The 20,736-nt window shown below is 37.6% G+C and overlaps 2 pseudogenes; both read left to right on the forward strand.

Annotated features, from left to right (window-relative positions):
• LOC120204567 overlaps positions 1-15,279 on the forward strand; it is a 32,746-nt pseudogene extending 17,467 nt beyond the window's left edge.
• A 1,434-nt stretch (positions 15,280-16,713) lies between these two features.
• Positions 16,714-18,665, forward strand: LOC120204568 (annotated as a pseudogene).
• Positions 18,666-20,736: the final 2,071 nt, after the last annotated feature.

The raw sequence follows: 20,736 nt of genomic DNA on the forward strand, positions 1-20,736 counted from the left end.
CTGAGAAAATATTAGAAGTAAACAAAAGAGCACATATATAGTATTGGTTTTTTCTAGCACCTTGGGCAATTAAGGGGGTTTATTTTCTGTTTGGTTGAGTCAAAACTACATGGCAGCTATAGCGGTATATTACTCACTTCTGCTCAGTTTTGGACTTCAGATTCCTGAACTGGAAGGAACTTTATTGCTTTTCTTAATCTTTAGGCTCAAAAACTGATGTTCCTGGGTACTTTAATGTTATTATTTTAAGGATTTTTTTTCTCTCTTTAAAGATTGTTTATTCTCTGAACTATATAGGATTTCCTAAAATGCCTGCTAAAATTATTAATTTGCTATCCGCTTGGAAATTTCGGCTTTAAATTGTTTCTCTTCCATACTTTAATTTTCTTCCATATTTTGGTTCTAGACAATATTTGATAATATTCTCAACCGCAACATACCTTGGCCAAGTGTGCCAGATGAAATGAGCCTAGAAGCACATGATCTAATTGATCGGTAAGGAAATTGTTCTGTTGATGTCATTTTGGTATTTGTGAGAATTTGATGCATGTCGAAATATATAACTTTGTTCATGAAGAACGAGGCTAAGTAGTTTCTTTTAACATTATTTCATTGACATTTTTGCAATGGGCTAAAGAAACATTTGTTCCCCCCCCCAAATTTCCTTTGACTTCCACCGAAGCTTCTTAGACCCGTGCATGTACGTGTCTAGACGTATGACTCAATTTCCTTGAATTTAAGACATGAGGACTAGGCACAAAGGAATGGACAGTTTTTGTGAATTATCTGAGTAAGAGGGTGTCTAGGAGAGCAGTGAAGGAACTTTTCCAACACCATGGTCATGTATTACGGGTTTACATTCTGCTCGAAACCAATAAACCTAGGTATAGGAACCATACGTTTGCCTTTGTTCAGTTTGAGAATGAGGAGGGGTTAAAGAAAGCGATTGAGAATGTAAACGGTGCATGGATTGATGGGAAGAGAGTCTATGTTGGAACTGCAAAATACAAGAGTAAGAAGCTTGTGTTAGCAGATGGTATTACGTCCCAGATGGATAATGAGAAGTCGAAGAGGGGAAAAAAATCATGAGCGCGTTAGGTAGAGAGAGAGAGAGAGCGTCTTTGGGAAAGGCCATTGCCTCCGATGAGGAATGGACTGTGTTCATTAACAATCTTAGTAAGAGGATCTCAAGGCGTGTGTTAAGGGATTTCTTTAGCCCTTATGGTCAGATTATGAGGATCTTCATTCCAAGTTTTTTAGAGAAGTCGAATTATAAGTCTTCTACTTTTGCTTTTGTTCAGTTCGCTGATGAGGAAAGTAGGAGGAAATCAGTCCACTCTGTCAATGGGAAGTGGTTTGATGGGAGAAGAATCTTTGTAGGGGTTGCTAAGTACCAGAAGGCAAGGAGGAGGGAGGCTGCTGTTGGGAAGAGGTCGTTGGGGAGTAAGTCTGGAAAGTTGAGACTTTTTTCCTGGGAGGAAGTCTCAGTCGTTGAAAAGCTTCAGGGATAATAGATCGTATAAGGAGGCTGTGCAGTCTGATGTCTCTTTGAGAAGAGATAATGTCTCAGGGTCTAACATGGAGAGTAGCAGAAGGAAAGATAGTGGAGTCAGGAATGGTTGGGAGATGTTTATTCCGAAAGATAATTCGGAATGGGTTAAACGTTCATTATCTGGGATAATGAAATCAGATTTTCTTTTTGAATCGTTAGTGGATACTTTGAAGATTGAGGGTTTGGAGGTCCAGGTGTCCAGTTGGGTTACGCATGGAAGGCTTGCATTATCACGTTCAAATCGTTTGATGTTTTCTCTTATGTTTGGGAGAATAAGAAGGATGAGCTTTCTTTGTATTTCGATTGGTTGGCTCCAGTTTTGAATGAGAAGGGAGTTCCTTTGGCGCTGTGTCAGATAGATTTATGTGGTTTGCCTCTTCTGTGCTGGAATGAAGCTTTTTTGGAAAAACTTTCTGGGTTTTGGGGAAGGTTTGTGTGTTTGAAGGAAGAATCTAAGAACAGATATGATCTTTCGTCGGCAAAAGTCTTGCTTAGGGTGGAGAGTCCCTTTGATGTACCAGATTCAACTACTGTTTGTTCGTATGGTAGATCGTTTGTAGTTAAGATCGCCATGGGATCTGTGGTGTTTCCTCCAGATCTGCAGGGGAGGATGAAGGAGGGAAAATTTTCAAATTTTTTCAGAGTCGGTAGTGGCCCGCGTAACTAGGTCGGCAGCAGTTAATATTGACTCAGCAGCGAATTCTAGGACTAAAGTCTTTTCCTGGTTGAATAATGGTCAGAATTGTGGCATTATTGGAGTTAGTGGGAGACAGATCACCTCGAGTAAGTTAAAAGAAATTTCTTCACATTGTGGGCTGTCAGGGTTTTTAGAAACATAACTTCTCTAGTGGAAAATCACGTGGGTCAGGGTATGGAAAATTCTAATTTTCCAGTTGAAAATGTCCAGCCAGAGGAAGTTGAGGCTTCGGCCTTTTCGAGGGATCTTCATTCTCCTAGGCCGGAGTTTAATCAAATTAGGATTGGTGTTCAGCCCAATTCCAATTTAGCTTCTCCTTTGCAAGTGGCAGAGGATGCTACTGGGCATGGGAGTTTTAATTTAAGGGAGGCGGAGGATTTCTGTCATGGAGAACAGGATATCCACCAGGTTTTTTAGCAGTCTGGAGGGCAGGGAGTTGCCATGGGGATTGTGTGTCTGAGGCTCAATCGGCGTTACGAGATGGAACCAGTGCAAGTGATATTTTGGTTGGCTCGACCTTAGATAAGGATTATGTGGCTTCTTCAGCTAATCCTGGTCAAGCTCTATGTCCTGTTTTATCAATTAACCAGAGAAGGTTTAGAGTTGCACCTTCTCTTTCGGGAAGTGTGTGCTCGGATCATGAAGTTGCGATAGACTTTTATGACAGAGTTTATAGAAAGGTGATTACTAGTATGGTCAGGGATTCTTTGGAGCAAGTCAGAGACCAATCTCAGCCTTCTCATGATTTTGTTGAAGCGAGGATGGAAGCTGCTGCTGCTAGGGAGGTTTGTGACATGCTGGGAATTTCCTTTAAAGGGGGCCAGCAATCTTTGGAAGACGAGATTTTCAAGATGCAGTTCAAGGGGTCTCGGAATGATTCTTGATCATTTCTTTTGGTTAGTTGGTGGTGGTTTTTGATATCTTTATCAAATGTCAAATTTAAAAATTATTACTTGGAATGTTAGGGGGCTTGGGAAAAGAGAAAAAATCAGAGCTGTGGCTAGGTTGGTTTCCAGAGAAAAACCGTCCATTTTGCTTTTGCAGGAAACTAAACTTAATGTTTATCGAAGTGGTTTGAGGAGGAAGTTAGGTGCTAATTTGCTGAGAGGAAGTAGCACGATTCCTGCTGTTGGTTCTGCAGGTGGCTTGTGGTGTCTTTGGAATGAGGATTTTTTCGAGGTTATTTCAGAGCATAAACATACCAGATTTATGGCATTATCAGGGAAGTTCAAGTTGATCAACTTTGAATGTGTTATTTTAAATGTGTATGGTCCATCAGTTGAGGCTGATAAGGATGAGTTCTTCAGGGAGTTTTTATGTTTTATGCAAAACCTGAGTCTCCCTGTATGTATTGGGGGGATTTTAATGCCTATTTGGTTCCTAAGAAAAAGTGTGGATTTGTGCAGAATTGACATTCTATGGAGTTGTTTAGGTCATTTGTACAAAGTTGTAATCTGTTAGACTTACCGGTTAGCGGGGGGAGTTTTACTTGGTGCAATAACAAAGAGGTTTCAACTTGGGTAAGGCTGGACAGATTTCTGTTAAGTGGCTGTTTTCTAAATCACTTCCCGGATGTAATCCAAAGTTTGCTACCTAAATCCCTCTTGGACCATAATCCAGTGGTATTAGTGGATGAATGCAAAAATTGTGGTCCTAAGCCTTTTCGTTTTTTCAACTACTTGCTTGAGGAAGAGGAGTTTTCTGTGGTGGTTGAAAATTCTTTCTTAAGTTTGAGGATGGATAACGGTTGTAGGGGGCTGCTCTCACTTCTTAAAGGAACTAAATTAGCTATTAGGAATTGGTCAGGTTCTAATCACAGGGGAATTTCAGAGGATATCTTAGATTTGGAATCCAAAATTAACAGCATCGAGCTAAAGGTTCAGAATGGAGGGATTTCTAGGCAAGAAAGGGAGGAGCTTTGTGCTTCGAGAAAGGAGCTGTGGCACTTGCATAGGAAGGAGGAGAGTATTTGGTTACAGAAGTCAAGAGTGAAGTGGAATATTGAGGAGATAGAAACACAAATTTTTTTCATTCATGTGCATTGAATAGGAAAAAATTAATCAAATTTCAGCTTTGAAGGTGGCTGGTGATGTTATTGCAGACCCGATGCAGTTGAGAAGCTGTATTTCAGATTATTTCAAGGCTTCTTACAATGAAAAAACAGCTCTAGAGGTGGATGAAATAAATCTTAATTTTGCTAAGTTGAATCTTGGCCAAAAGATGGGTCTTGAGAGGAATTTCTCTGAACAGGAAGTGTGGGAGGCAGTTTTTCAATCGGATAGTTCCAAAGCACCGGGTCCGGATGGTTTTACGATGGGTTTTTAGAAGAAATTCTGGCCAAATTTGAAGGATAAATTATGAAATTCTTTGACGATTTTTACAATGGCAGGAATTGGGAGCATGGGGTCAATCATGCTGTTATAACTTTGATCCCTAAGACTCGTAATCCAGAAGGTATTGAAGATTACAGACCAATAAGCCTAGTTGGAAGCCTGTATAAAATTATTTCCAAAGTTTTATCTAGAAGGCTTGTTTCTGTTATCAAAGACATTGTAAGCCCAACACAGTTCGCCTTTATTCCTGGGAGGCAGCTTATTGAATGTGCTTTTGTTGCTAATGAAGCTATTGATTTTTGGAGAAAAAAGGGGAGGAAAGGGGTTGTTTTTAAGGTTGATTTCCGTAGAGTTTATGATTCGGTTGAATGGCCGATTTTATTGAGGTTATTGAAAGTCATGGGATTTGGAGATAAGTGGATTTCATGGATCGAACGATGCATCTCATCTGCTTCTATCTCAGTTCTTCTCAATGGCTCTCCTACTGAAGAATTTCAAATGGGCAAAGGCTTAAGGCAGGGCTGTAGTTTGTCTCCCTTGTTGTTCAATATAGTAGGGGAGTTACTGAATTTAATGTTGATTAAGGATGCGAATCGTGGGTTGTTCGAAGGGTTTAGCATTGGTGGGGTTGAAAATTCCTTCCGTCTAACTCATTTGCAATTTGCAGATGATTTAATTCTGTTTTGCAGGGATTCCCCTATGCAGATCCTGAACATTCGGAGAGTGTTGAGGATTTTCAGTCTTATGTCAGGGCTGAACATTAATCTTTCAAAGAGCAAGTTGAATGGTGTTAATTTGGAAGCTGTTACTTTAAAAGAGTGGGCTTCTGATGCAGTTGTGGGGTGGGTGTTTTTTCCTATGACTTACCTTGGTGTACCGATTGGTTCAACCAAAATTCAGACCTGTTGTGGGAACCAGTAATCTAGAACTTTAATTCCAAGTTAGCAGGATGGAAAGCTGCAACATTATCCATGGCTGGAAGACTGGTCTTGGTGAAGGCAGTGCTATCTTCGTTGCCGATTTTCTTCCTATCTCTTTTCAGAATTCCTCCTAAGGTTAATCAAAAGCTGAACTCTTTAATGGCTAAATTTTTATGGGGGGAAGGTCCAGGAAAACGGCGTATTCATTGGGTTAATTGGGGTATGGTGTGTCACCATATTGAGAAGGGTGGTTTGGGTGTTTTAGATTGAGTATGATCAATAGAGTGCTACTCGGGAAATGGGTTTGGAAGTTTGCAAATGAGAAAGATTCACATTGGAAGGATATGATTTGTTGTAAACATAATATCAGTAATTCAACTCTTTCAATTAGCAAGGTTGTCACCCACAAAGATTCGTGGATCTGGAGAGGAATATTGAATAACTACGAGAAAAAGGACACAATTGGAGAGTGCTTGAGGTCAAATTCGAAATTGCAAGTGGGGAATGGTAGGTCAATTACTTTTTGGAATGATGTTTGGGTTAATAACTCAACACTGAAAATTCAATTCCCAAGGATTTGTGCTCTTTCTACTAATAAATGGGGCAATGTTGCTGATTTTGGTATTTACGATAACAGTGATTGGGTTTGGAATATTAATTTAAGGAGGAACTTATGTGACTGGGAACTGGACCAGTGGATTTCGTTAATGTCTTTGTTAGATAATATTTATTTGATTGAATCAGCTGAGGACTTTCTGGCCTGGTCAGGGAAAGGTGATGGTTTGTTCTCGGTTAAAGCATGTAGGTTGTCTCTACCTTGCAGACCTGGAGGGGATTTTCATTGGAGTAAATGGGTGTGGTCAGGACTAGTCCCTCCAGGAGTTCAAACATTTTTATGGCAGTTATCTCATCATAAAGTGGCAGTTAGAGTGGAACTGCAAAAAGAGGGTTCCCTTGGATAATGTTCAATGTCCTTTATGTCTAAAGGAAGAAGAATCAATTCAACATCTGTTCATTTCTTGTGCAGTTGCAGTGGAGCTGTGGAATAGATTTCTAAGGTTATGGGATTTATCATCAGTCTTGCCAAAAGATCCCCTATCTTTACTGTGTTCATGGTCTTATCTAATGGCATCGTCTTCTATTTGGAAGTTTATACCAAGGGTTGTTTTGTGGTCTATATGGAAGGCTAGGAACTCAGTGGTGTTCGAAAACTGGGAACTTGATTGTGCTTTACTGTTTTTCATTTCCAGATTTAGACTAGCAAAATGGTTTCTAGCTAATCTTCCTCAAGTTAAAATCCTGCCTGACTTATTGGTAGGGGATCCAACGCTTGCAGACAGAAGTGCTACTTATCCGATTAAGAAGAAGAAAGATCTATGCTGGTTGCCTCCTCCACCAGATTTTTTTAAATTCAATGTGGATGGGGCATTAAATGTTGATGGCTTAAGAGGTGGAATTGGAGGAATTATGAAAGATTCATATGGATCTATCCTGATCACTTTTTCTACTGCTGTAGGACCTGGTCCCCCATTATTTGCTGAGTTGAAAGCAATTAAAGAAGGAATTGATTTATTTCTTTGTTCTCAATGGGCGGGGAAAGGTAGACTTGTTCTAGAGAGTGACTGCTTAAAGGCAGTGGAGTGGATTTCGAACCCTTCTTCGACCCCTGTGTTTCTTAGTTTGATGGTAGGAGAAATTGGATCCTTAGTTACTGCCAAGGACATAATGGTTAAATGGATTCCTAGGAGCTGTAATTTGGAGGCAGATAAGCTAGCTAAAGAAGTGATAGGCTGATGGTTTTTTTGATTCCTGTTGTTATTGTAGTTATGTTCTGTTTAATCAAGGAGGGTTATAGTGTAATTCGTATCTTATGTATTTCAGGGTTAGAGTGTAATGTGTATCTTATGTAATTTAGGGTTTGAGTGCATTTTGTATCTTATGTAATTCAGGTTAATTAATAAATTGAGGTCTCTTCTCCTCCAATTAGTTGTCTCTTCATAAGAGCCAACTTTGAGGGAGGTTGTTATTGAGACCTCCTATTCCTATAAAAAAAAAGAAGTCGAAGAGGGGTGAAGTTGATAGGAATAGAGAAGAAGCAGTCTCTTTGAACAGATTGAGGGATGGAAGATCTTATAAAGATGTACTGGTCTCGAATGAAAGGAGGAGCAATGAAAAGAGTCCAAAGGATAAAAGAGAGGGTGTTCGAGAAGGGTTTAGGGGTGAGAAATGTGTGGGAGATGCATATCCCCTTGGGGGAATCAGATTGGGTAAAATGTTCTTTAACAGGTATCGTTAAACGATTATTTGAGTTGGGTCTGGTACAAAATGGTCTGGAAAGTGATGGGATTAAGGTGAAGATAGCCAGATGGGGTTATGCATGGAAAGCTTGCATTGTCACCTTTGGTTCGACAAAAGAACTTGAAGAGATCTGGTCGAAGAAGGAGAAATTAATGTTCTGGTTTGACTGGTTGGAACCCCTGGTGGATGAAGGAGGTATTCCAATGGCTTTTTGTTCGGTGGAACTATATGGCATTCCACTGCTATGTTGGAATGCTTCCTTCATGGAGAAGCTAGTTGGGCGATGGGGGAAACTGAAGTGTATTCAGGATTGCACGTTGAACAGGAGGGATATGTCGATGGCTAGGGTGTTGATGAGGGTGGCAAGCCCTTTCAACGTGCCGGATTGGGTAACATTAGGTGCATATGGGAGATCGTACAAAGTCACTATAAAAAATGGTTACCGTATAAGAATTTGGTTGTAGAGACAATTATTTTCAGAGGTGGGATCCGAATATAGGTCCGATGATGGTGCAGCGATGGAGGAGGAAGAAGAAGGAAGGGAAGTGGGGGTGGTTGAAGGAGGTGATCTGTCAGCTAAGGAAAAACGTTTAAGGATCGACAGGTGGCTAGATGAGACTGGGGTAGCTGGAATAAATGGCGGCTGTGGGAGTTCGAAGTCAACTAAACAGAGGTCTGATGGGAAACATAATGAAAGAAGTGTAATTTTTTTTACTTAAGTAGGTCTACAACGGGGACTTTGAGGGGATTGGTCTGAGGGAAAATTTGAATTTGGAGGGTAGTGCTCATGCCCATTCTGAAAATAGCAATGAGCCCAATTCTCCCATGTTAAAATTAATACCAGGTGGGCCGGTTATCAATTTATAGATTATGGGTATTGGGAAAAACAGGGAAGGTAGAGCAGATTCATTATGTGATCTGAATTGTGTGGAAAAGGCTGGAGTTGCTGGAGGAAAAGAATTAGGTAATGAAGCTTTTACTAGTTTCTCAACAAACAAAGTATTGGAAAGGTCATCTTCACGTTCCGAGTGCAATGGATCTTTTAGAGAGAATTTAAGGAGCAACTTTAAGGATAAAGGGTTTGAGAGAGTATATAGAATGACAGGGGGAGTTAGAGACAAATGCCAATCGGAAATGGGTGGCAGGACGTGCCTAATACTAGAAGAGGATGAAGAAATTAATGCTACTTGGGAGGTGAGAAATCTCTTAGTATATCTTTTAAGGGGGGGAAGCGGTGGCGGAAAAATTAGCTCAAGTGGGTAAAAGGTTTGGGGAGGAGGGAGGTCGTTAGACGCTTCATCCTATAGGGGTTGTATTTGTATTAATGTTAAAGTTTTCTTGTTTGTCTTGGAATGTGAGGGGTTTAGGGAGAAAGGAGAAGGTGAGGGCGGTTAGGAGAAAGATTAAAGAAAAGAAACTGTTAGTGGTATTCTTGCAGGAAACTAAAGTGCAAATGATGAAACATTCGTTGTTGAGAAGTGTGGGTGGGAGTTTTTTACAAGGTTGTGTGGTTGCTTCTTCAGTGGGGACTGCAGGAGAGTTATTTACTCTTTGGGATGAAGAGAAGATTGATGTCTTGGATCAGGTATGTCAATGTCTATGGTCCTACAATTGAAGCGGAAAAGGAAAGTTTCTTTAGTGAGTCGTTATCGTTTGTGGAACAAGCTGCTGGACCTATTTGTGTAGGAGATTTCAATTCTTATTTGATCCCCGAAGAGAAACTTGGGAAGACTCAAAATTTACATTCAATTAAGGTGTTTTCAGATTTTATTCAATTGTCGAATTTGATAGATCTTCCATTGAGTGGTGGTACTATCACTTGGGGAAATAATAGAGAGGATCAATCGGTTGTGAGGTTAGATAGATTTCTGGTGGATTCGGTGTTTTTAAATTTGTTTCCGAGAATTTCTCAATTATTGCTTCCTCGTTTTGTTTCTGACCATAATCCTATTTTGCTAGAAAATAAGTCATTTGATTGGGGTCCTCGACTGTTTAAGTTATTTAATTATATGTTGGAGGATGTAAGTTTTCAGGAAATGATAAAAGCAAAGTTTAGGGAGCTGAAAATGAGAAGAAACGCAGAGGACTATCTTGGTTACTGAAATAGGTTAAGATGGTTGTTAAAGCATGGTCTGGAAGTAATCATTGTGGACTTTCAAAAGAAATAGCAGAGTTGGAAAATTCCATACATGAGATGGAATTGGCAAGACAGCAGTAGAAATTGGTGGACTTCGATCGGATCGTGAAAGAAAAGAATGATTTATGGAAGCTATATCAAAAGGAAGAACAAATTTGTCATAAAAATCGAGGTGTAAATGGTTTTTGGAAGGGGACCATACTTCTCTGTTCTTTCATCAATGTGCAACAAAAAGGGGTATGGTGAATTCCATTTTCTCGTTGAAGATCAAAGGGGAGGAGTGTTCGAATCCTGAAGTCATTAGAGCCCATATTTTCACCATTTTAAAGAGGCTTATAACTCAATAAATACCTTAGAGGCAGTGGAGATAAATGTAGAGTTTGCCAAGTTGGGTCCAGATATGGCTCAGAGGTTGGAAGTAGAATTTACAGAGGAGGAGATATGTGGTATTGTGGCCGAGTCGTATCCGAATAAAGCTCCAGGGCCAGATGGGTCAATTTGGGTTTCTTCAAAAAATTTGGACCTATATTAAGGCAGATGTAATGAGGTTTTGCAAGGATTTCTTTGCTATAAAACAATGGGAGAGAGGTATTAACCACTCTTTTATTACATTAATTCCGAAGAAAGTGTGTCCAGATTGCATTGATGATTTTCGTCCCATTAGTCTTGTTGGGGGTTTTTATAAAATCATTTCGAAGACGTTAGCTAGAAGACTTAGAGGGTGCATGGAGTATTTAATTGGGTCTTCACAATTTACCTTTATCCCGGTAGACATTTTAGATTGTTCTTTCATGGCAAATGAAGGGATTCAATATTGGAGGAGAAAAGAGCTAGCCAGTGTTGCTTTTAAAGTTGATTTTAGGAAAGCGTATGATTCGGTTGACTGGTCTTTGCTTATAGAGGTTATGGAGCTAATGGGGTTTGGTGAAAAATTGATTTCATGGATTCAAAATGTATTTCATCGGCTTCGGTTTCTGTTTTAGTAAACGGTTCTCCAACGGAGGAATTCAAAATATCTAAAGGTCTTCGTCAAGGGTTTCCTTATCACCCTTGCTGTTTAACTTGATGGGAGAGCTTCTTAGCCGGTTGTTGTCAAAAGCTGTAAATTTGGGGATGTTTGCTGGCTTTACCATAGGGAAACAAGGTTAGACTTTTAATCTGTCCCATTTACAATTTGCTGATGACCTTTTAATTTTTTGTGGGGCTTTGGTTAATCAATTGAAGAATGTTAGGAGGGTATTGCTGATTTTTGAATTATTATCGGGTCTTGAGATAAATTTGGTCAAGAGTAAGATTTATGGAATTAATGTGGAGGAGGGGGTGTTAAAAGAATGGGAAGATTATATTGGTTGTTCGGTTGGTTCTTTCCCATCTGATTATCTGGGAATTCCTCTTGGAGCTAGGAGGAATTCGGTAGTTTTGTGGGAACCAGTGGTAAGGAGATTTCAATCAAAACTAATTGGATGGAAAGCTGCGACTCTTTCGTTGGCTGGTAGAACAGTGCTTGTAAAGTCGATGTTGTGTTCACTTCCTATTTATTTTTATCCATATTTAGAATTCTTACTTCGGTTTTGAAAGTTCTAAACTCTATTATGGCAAGATTTTTATGGGGAGGATCGGGTGAGAGGAAAAAGGTGCATTGGGTACAATGGTCTTCTGTGTGTTTGCCAAAGGGTTGTGGAGGGCTGGGGATCCCTAATTTATAGGTCGGAATAAGATCGTTTTGAATGTTGGGAATGGGAAATCCTTTTCATTTTGGCATGATGTTTGGATTGAGAGGGTACCTTTAAAGGTTAGGTTTCCTAGACTATATGCTCTCTCAGTTAAAAAAGAGGGGAAAATTTCAGATTTCGGTTCTTTTAGCATTGCAAAGTGGATTTGGGACTTCAAATGGAGGAGGAATTTGGCAATCTGGGAAGTTAATGTGTGGATTGATTTTATGAATTTATTGGATATTGTCAATTTTGATCAAAATTGTGTGGATGGCTTATTATGGAAAGGTAGTGCTGATGGGGTATATGCGGTGAGGTCTTGTTTGAAGGGATGGTTCGAGGTACTGGGGGTTGAACAACATTGGAGACGGATGGTTTGGAGTGGTCTTGTTCCTCCGAGGGTGGAATCTTTCCTTTGGCAGGTTATGTCAAAAAGGATGGTTGTGAAGTGTGAGTTGGTGAAGTGGAAGGTTCCAGGTATTGTGGATACATTTTGCCTGTTATGTGGGTTGTTTCCTGAATCGGTTTCACATTTATTTTACCTGTAATGTTTCCTGATTGTTGTGTAGATTTTTAAGATTTTGGAATGTTCACACTTTGCATTATGCCCTTGATGTTTTTATGCAAGCTTGGTGGGGGTTGATCACGAATTTTGAAATTTGGAGAGTTATTCCTAGTGCCGTTTTGTGGTCTATCTGGAAGTATAAAAACAGGCTTGTATTTGAGGGTGGGCAATTGGATCAGGTTAACCTGTTTTTCCTTGCTAGATATAGACTGGTGGCTTGGTTCACTGCTAAATTCAATGAGTGTTCGGGGTTGTTTGATTGCCTTATGGGGGATCCATCTATGGCTGATAGTTTGGGCAAACATGGCAGTAAGGTGGTTTCAAGAGCTATGTGGGTTCCGCCTCCTGAAGGCTTTTTTAGATTAAATGTTGATGGTGCTGTCACGGAGGATTGGATAAAAGGGGTATAGAAGGGATTATTAAAGATGCAGGGGGTTCTTTGTTGGCTTCATTCTCTGAGGCAATTGGGAAAGGGTCTCCTACAGTTGCTGAAATGTTGGCTATTAAAAGGGGTTTGGATATTTTCTTTGGTTCTCAATGGAGTTACAAAGGAAGACTTATAGTTGAGTGTGATTGTCTTGTTGTGGTTAATTGGATTAAGAATTTGGGTGGTTGCCCGAAACAGTTGTGTTTACTGTTGAATCAATTTTAGAGATTTATAGGGATAAAGATGCGGTGGTCAGACATATTTCCAGAGCGGCTAATTGGGAGGCGGAGAAGTTGGCAAAAGAGGGCATTGGATCAGTGGGGTTGTGTGTAGGACTTATGTGTTAGAGTTGGGGGGTTTTGTATTGTTTGGTATATACTGGATGTTATGTTCTGATGATGTCTAAGTTGTAATGTTCGATGTTGCGATAAAATTATGGGATACTCTTTTCCTCCTTCCAATGCTCAACGAAACTTTCATATTTCGTTGAGGATGAAGGGGGTTTTTAATGAGGTCTCCCTCTTCTATCAAAAAAAATCTGAGAGGACATTTTCAGATTTTCTTAACTAAGTTAACAGCTTTGTTTTCTCAGTTTATGGAAACTGAAACCTCTTTTTATAGCATTTCTGAATATTTTTTACAGATTAAAAAGAAACTAACTTTTTGTAAACCATCTCTTGAAAATTATATTTCCTTTTTGAGAAGTTTCATATTTCATATGTTAAAAACCGTCTCTTGATCGGTATTAATGCTCATTTCTCTCTCCCTCTCATTTTATCTTTTAAAGAAATTTTTAATGACTGTGTTAACTTTGTAAACTAATTTTCTTGAAAAGATAGAGACTGCATCAAGATGTTTTAGCAGATGCTTATCCCAAAATCAGTGCTATCAAGATTAAATGTATCTTGGAGTCTCGGTTTTTGTAATGCTCTTTTTGTTTCAGTATTTTTCTTGGTTCGAGTGCCTTTTTATTGAGTTAAAATTGCTTAATTTGTTCAATTTCCAGACTGTTGACAGAAGATCCCAATCAGAGACTTGGAGCCAGAGGAGCATCAGAGGTGATATTGATTCTTAAATTTGAGTAGAGGTTATGAATTTTTTTTTAATATTTTGGCATTTTTAAAATAATTATACCGGTCTTAGTATTTGAATCCCAAACAACGAATGTTTTTGTATAGGTGAAGCAACATGTATTTTTCAAAGATATCAATTGGGACACACTTGCAAGGCAAAAGGTGTGTAATGTGTATTTCTTTTCCATCATTTCTGAATTTTGAGCCATCCAACTGTTTTTCAAGTGTTAGTTTTTAATCATGATGCTTTTATATCTTATAGGCAGCCTTTGTTCCCAGTTCAGAGAGCGCATTGGATACAAGTTACTTTACTAGTCGCTACTCATGGAATCCTTCTGATGACCATGCATATCCTGGTAGTGATCTCGATGACTCCAGCGATGCTGACAGTTTAAGTGGAAGTAGTGGCTACCTGAGCACCGGCAAGATGAAGTGGTGGTACATTAGCCCCAGAAATTTGCTGTTTCAGAAATGATGGTTTATCTATGATTTGTGGGGTTTGATTTTTTTGTTCTGTTGACCATGAATGAAACAGGGAGATGAATGTGGAGGTCCGGCTGAATTTGAGTCCAGTTCATCCGTCAATTATTCTTTCAGTAATTTCTCGTTTAAGGTATTGTTTTCTTTTTTCCTATCAAAAAAAGGTATTGTTTTCTTTTACCTAGTAAGCTGCATCAGTTATTTTTGTTTTATAGTTTGCTAGCGCTTTCGTTGTTGCCAGAATGGCACCAAAAGAAATATTTTAGGTTCACTTTTTTTTTAGATAAATTTCCACATCCTCTTTTTTCTTCTTTTTATTATAGCAATTTTGTTTTACTCCAATGCTACATGTAATTATAAACACATACCTACATAAGGTCCGGCGGATTTTTTAAACTCTCGTTTGTCCATTGTAGAAAAGATGGTTTTTACTATTCTTAATTTGAAACTGCATTGTGGATTTTGTGGTTAGTTTTCTTGATCAAGTTTTGCTAATACATCTTTTTCATCGTGGTTGTTAGAATCTGCCCCAGCTCGCATCAATTAACTATGACCTGCTTTCTAAAGGTTGGAAGGATGATCCTCCGGAAAATTCAAATGCATAGGAAGCTCCTTTTCTTCGAGAGCTTCGTTTTATTTTTCACATTAGATTGATGTAGTATTATCTAACGAGCCTCATCACCGGTGCTGTTTGTGTAGCCTGTACATGTATGTATGTGATTTGAATTTTTGATACACCTTTTGTTTTCTGTCTCAACAAGTATTGTATTTTTAAGCAACTCGATGTGGTGTTTGATGCATGCAGAGATGGAAGAAAACTTGGGATTGTAACCATTTCGGGATGTGCTGTTTTCGTAGGTAAACAACTGTAATACTCGGATTTTGACTCCAATAACCTTTGATGAACCCTAATTTACATGCTGCAATGTCGGTATGGTCTTTTGGCTGATGGTGTAATTTGTATCTCTCTATAGTCTTCGGTGTAATGAAAACACAGCCTCTATGTTCAGTTCAAAAGGTGTTATTGGCTTCTTGAGAAGTTGTAGTTTTGACCTTGTGTGGTGGAAAATGTCAGTTCCAAGTACTGTATGTTATATATTGAGATGTCCCCAAATATATTTTGTGAATTTTTATGTCTCGAGTTATTATTTAATTGTTGAATTAAAATAATTTTTCCTTCTCTTTAATTTTTTTTTATGAATTTGTAATAAACTTATATCAAATTATGTGTGGATTTTTTAGTGTTTTTTAGTTGGTTAATAATATATAATGGGTAAATCAGTCTTTAGTCCTCTAAAAGTAGTCATTCATGTCATTATAATAATGTGTAAAATAATTTCTCATCTCCAATTCCACATCAATTATTTTTCCATGGCATTTATACAAAAAAATGCAAATTAAAATGCCACGTGCACATTCAATAAATGAAAATTTTAGTGGATAGATTATTTTGCATTTTTTTTAAAAAATGTATAGGACTAGTTTTCCTATGTTTTTCTTCCGGTCTCTTTCCTTAATTCTTTTATTTATTTCTTTCCGTTTCTTTAATTATAGATATGTCATAGATGTCATATATAAATAAATAATGCGATAAAAATTTGGTGATTTAGAGTCGTGAAAGATAATTTTTAAATTTGAGCATAGTCGTATTAGTATAATAATTACAAGACATTTGCTTTTATATACTCGAGATATTAGTATTCAAAATTATCTTTAACTGTCTTAATTGATACGAGTCTGAGCAAGTTTAAAAATTATCTTTGATAACTTAAAATTAACAAATTTTTAACATGATATTCTCAAATACCAAATCGTTTATATATTAACTTTTTCAAGTATTCAAATATAGTCTTCAAAGCATATATTTATTTAGTGTCAAAATATAAGGCTTATACATATTTATTGAGTATCAAAATATAAGGCTTATACATGAACCACAAATTTTTTTTGTGGAATAAAATTCGTACAGTTTATCTGTTATTTTTATTTCTTTTCATTTTATTCTCGAATGACATTAATATAACAGAACTCATCTACAAAACCTGCCCGTAGGTAAAGACTGGTCATAAAGAATACGTTTTTGGAAAGCACTTTTACAGTGACGTGCCTTTATAAAAGAGCATTTTTTTTTAAATCAAACTGTTGAATTTTTTTTTCATTTAATGGTCTTTCAAAAATGGAAAATTCTAGCTTACAAATGATTGAAATATCTCAGTCGGTTGACAAGTAAAGCAAAAATTGGCAATTGCTATTATCAAATTTACTGGTTGCTTGTTCATTTTATTTGGCTTCAGTATGATTTTGGTCCAAGTGGTGCAAGTTTGAACGTCTAAAACTCTCAACTCATTTGGACTCTGCACGTAAGTAGATAAATGAAACCTTTTTTTCTTAAAAATTACTTATATATAATACTATTAATATATTACATTTATCTCATGATTTTATCATATTTGTTTCTGATGTCATCCGACACCTTTTGGAGGTTTTATAAATAGCTGAAACCAAAAACCCTTCTCTGTATAACCTTCTTTCATCTCTAGGAGTTGTTGTTTGAAAAAGACATGTCTCTGCTCTCAGACCTTGTCAACCTTAGCCTCTCCGATTCCACGGACAAGGTTATTGCTGAATATATATGGTATGTTCTCTGCATAAGTTCGTTCTTTTAACATAAACTTCTGCGTCCGTTCCTAGACTACCACTACTTAGCAGCATTGGTATCATATAAGGGTTGTTGATTAAATACTGAACTAATCTCTGTGATGAATTATGGGACACTTCAGGATTGGTGGGTCTGGTATGGACCTTAGAAGCAAAGCCAGGGTAAATCTATGACTATATCACATCTATTCATTTGTTTTTGGTTAGTATTTTTGTTTATGTTTGTATGGGACATACATACAGACTCTTCCTGCACCAGTAAATGATCCAAAAAAGCTCCCAAAATGGAATTATGATGGTTCAAGCACAGGCCAAGCTCTTGGGGAAGACAGTGAAGTCATCTTATAGTATGTCTCTTCCATTTCTCATTTTCCACTACTTAATTTGATTGTTATATATATATAAGTTTTCATGTGTTTTGGTTTCTGAAAACAGTCCACAAGCAATATTCAAGGATCCCTTCAGAAGGGGCAACAACATTCTGGTATGTCCCTTAAGTTGCATGTATCTGAATGAGTCAAAACTTCAATTAAACCTTAATGCTAAATGTGCAGGTAATGTGCGATTCCTATACTCCTGCTGGTGAACCAATTCCAACAAATAACAGACACAATGCAGCCAAACTATTTAGCCACCCTCAAGTTCTTGCTGAAGAGCCCTGGTATGGGATAGAGCAAGAGTATACTTTGCTGAAAAAGGACGTGAAATGGCCGATCGGATGGCCTACCGGTGGTTATCCGGGACCTCAGGTAAACCATTTTTATCTTCTTTCTTTAAGGTCCGAGTTCTGTAAATAACTGGGAATGTGTTTGGGGTTCATAGGGGCCTTACTACTGCGGTGTTGGTGCCGATAAGGCCTTCGGTCGGGACATCGTTGACTCCCATTACAAAGCATGTCTTTATGCTGGTATCAACATAAGTGGCATCAATGGTGAAGTGATGCCTGGCCAGGTAAATCACCGTCGTTTTTCTTACAAATTCTGCAATTTGTCCACAAAGTTGATAAATTTGATGTTTATTTTCCTGATGGCTAGTGGGAATTCCAAGTTGGCCCTGCTGTTGGCATTTCTGCTGCTGATGAACTATGGGTGGCTCGTTACATTCTAGAGGTAATTAAATTGTGGTAGCAGGGTTAATTACAGAGAATTTCCATGGTAAAAGCTTAAGTTTGGAATACTTTTGTTGTTGCTCAATGGCAGAGGATAACTGAGATTGTGGAGTGGTTCTAACATTTGATCCTAAACCGATCCAGGTTCGATTTCGATATGTTCGTTTTACGGTTTATGTTTTTTTGCGACTGCTCCGACAACAATGTCTGTTGTCTAAGCAGGGTGACTGGAACGGGGCAGGCGCGCACACGAATTACAGCACCAAGTCCATGAGAAACGATGGCGGATTCGAGGTAATCAAAAAGGCCATCGAAAATCTTAAACTGAGGCACAAGGAACACATCACGGCCTACGGGGAAGGCAACGACCGCCGTTTGACGGGACGACATGAAACAGCGGACATTAACACCTTCTCATGGGTATGAACATCTTAACAACAACATACTAAAAGTTCAAAAATTCATTCGAGACATGGAAATGAATCGAAATTTTGTTCTTCTTTTCAAATGATTCGGTAGGGAGTGGCGAACCGAGGAGCTTCGGTTCGAGTCGGACGAGACACGGAGAAGGAAGGCAAAGGGTATTTTGAGGACAGGAGGCCAGCTTCGAACATGGATCCATATGTTGTCACTTCCATGATTGCTGAGACAACCATCCTATGGAAACCTTGAAGATTTGTGGAGATTTTATGAAAGAAGAAAAAACCCAACATTTCTTGCCATCTTAGTATTTAAAATATCATATTGATTATGCTAAAACCATCGATAAATTGGCACTTAGTTGATGGTCCGGTACCCTACAAATATGTGACTACTTCCCCTTTATATAATAAATGGCATCAAAATAGTTTGTTTTTCCTATTTAAATGAATCACCGACTTTTGGCATTTTATTTATTGTTCAAATTTTAATACTTCGGTTATAATTATACAGAAAAAAAAAGTTAACTCGATTTCGTATTGACGTTATTTTGTTCGATATTTTTTTTTTAAATTATCAATTTCAAACATTATTTTATCCTTTACAGTAAGGACGAAGGCAAGGGAGCGCCCTGAACCCTTATCTTTTAGGCTCTTTCGTATTATCTATATTGTAGTATATAAATTTATAACTATTATAGGATAGTTTTTAAAAAATAATTTTTACGTAATTTTTTTTTGAAATTAACCAAATATTCATTAACCGGAAATAGCATCAAACACAACAATATCCGAAATACAACGTGGATAATCAACAGTAGAAGACAAGGTAGAACCATCCAAAGAGGCAGATTGTGCCAAAATGTGAGCAGCTGCATTAGCCGAGCGCGGCACCGCGACGATGCTGAATTCCTAGCGAGATTCCAAGATGGATCTTGCTTCAGCCAAAGCAAAATTTAGCACCGAAAAATCAGAAACGGGACGAAGAACTTGAGAAACCACATTAGATGCATCAATCTCCAAAATAACACGAGTGAAACCAGATTCAACGGCAAGTCGCAAACCTGCACAAATTGCAGCAGCTTCAATCATCGATGAATGCTTAGGTACTGGAACACATAAAGCACGACCTGCAAGCACAAATCCATCTGAGTCCCGAGCGAGAATACCAATTGCAGGAGCGCCGGTCGAATGTGGACAAGCTCCATCTACATTAATTTTAATAAGTCCGTGAGCGGGTTTACACCAATGAACCAAGTGTGAGATAAAAGATGGACCAGAACCGATAGATATCCGAGATGAACCTAAAATAGTTTTGAATATACACAAGTGGCAGCTTCTTTGGTTTGTTTTTATGGGGGACTAGAAGAGCATATGAATAACGGCGAATTTAAAAATATTTTTAAGATGATATATATATATATATATATATTAATATTATAAAATTTTTAAATAAAATGAATATAAATTAAATTTTAAAGTATACACATATATATTCTCGAATACATGTGAATCCGACGCTACACCAAAACCTCATCCCCACTACACCACGAAATCATGACAATTGTTTCTCTTGTAATTGTTGATAAATAATACTGAATTTCTGATTTTTTTTTTTTAAATTTTACCAATAATTTACCTTTTAAAGCAATAATTGTTTCATATATCATTTTTAATTTTCAATCTAATTAAAAAGGAGAATATTATTATTGCTTGTAAATTAACTAAATTAATATAATACACCCCTAGTTAATTAACGTTTTTTAGTGCATACGAATATATGATGATTGGTTGAAATTTTTGATGATATTAAAAATGGTAAATTATATATTTAAAAAAAACCTAAGAGTTGGAATGAAAATTACAACCGATTTTATACCTAAGAAAATCACATCTAATAATCTTATATGAGCATAACAATTAAAATATAATTTTCATTTATTAGGTGTTCACATTGATAGGACAATATTTTTCCTCAGTCTTCCTGTATTTGATATCACTTGTCTTTTTCACAAATTCAATGTAAAATAGTTCTCTAATATTCTTCAAATAATTGGTCAAGTTTGATGATCCTAGCAAAGTCGATGCTCTGTATAGAATCTTTTTGACAGATGTTTTCGCATATATCATAATTATGATGTTTATCGAGTGAGTCGATCGCGAGTTGGACAGTATTCGATTCGTGTTCGTTAAAAATTTTTACCGTTCGACTCGTTGCTCGTTAAGCTCATTAAAATTGTGCTCAACTTGTGCTCATTAAAAAATTTGTTGTTCAACTCGACTCGTTACTCGTTAAGCTCACAAAAAAATTTTCCTTATTTTTCAACTAAAAATAAAATTTACTAATACTATATGAG

The sequence above is a fragment of the Hibiscus syriacus genome, unplaced genomic scaffold, assembly GCF_006381635.1.
Source record: "Hibiscus syriacus cultivar Baekdansim isolate YM2019G1 unplaced genomic scaffold, ASM638163v2 tig00011079_pilon, whole genome shotgun sequence".
In the NCBI taxonomy this organism is placed as follows: Eukaryota; Viridiplantae; Streptophyta; class Magnoliopsida; order Malvales; family Malvaceae; genus Hibiscus; species Hibiscus syriacus.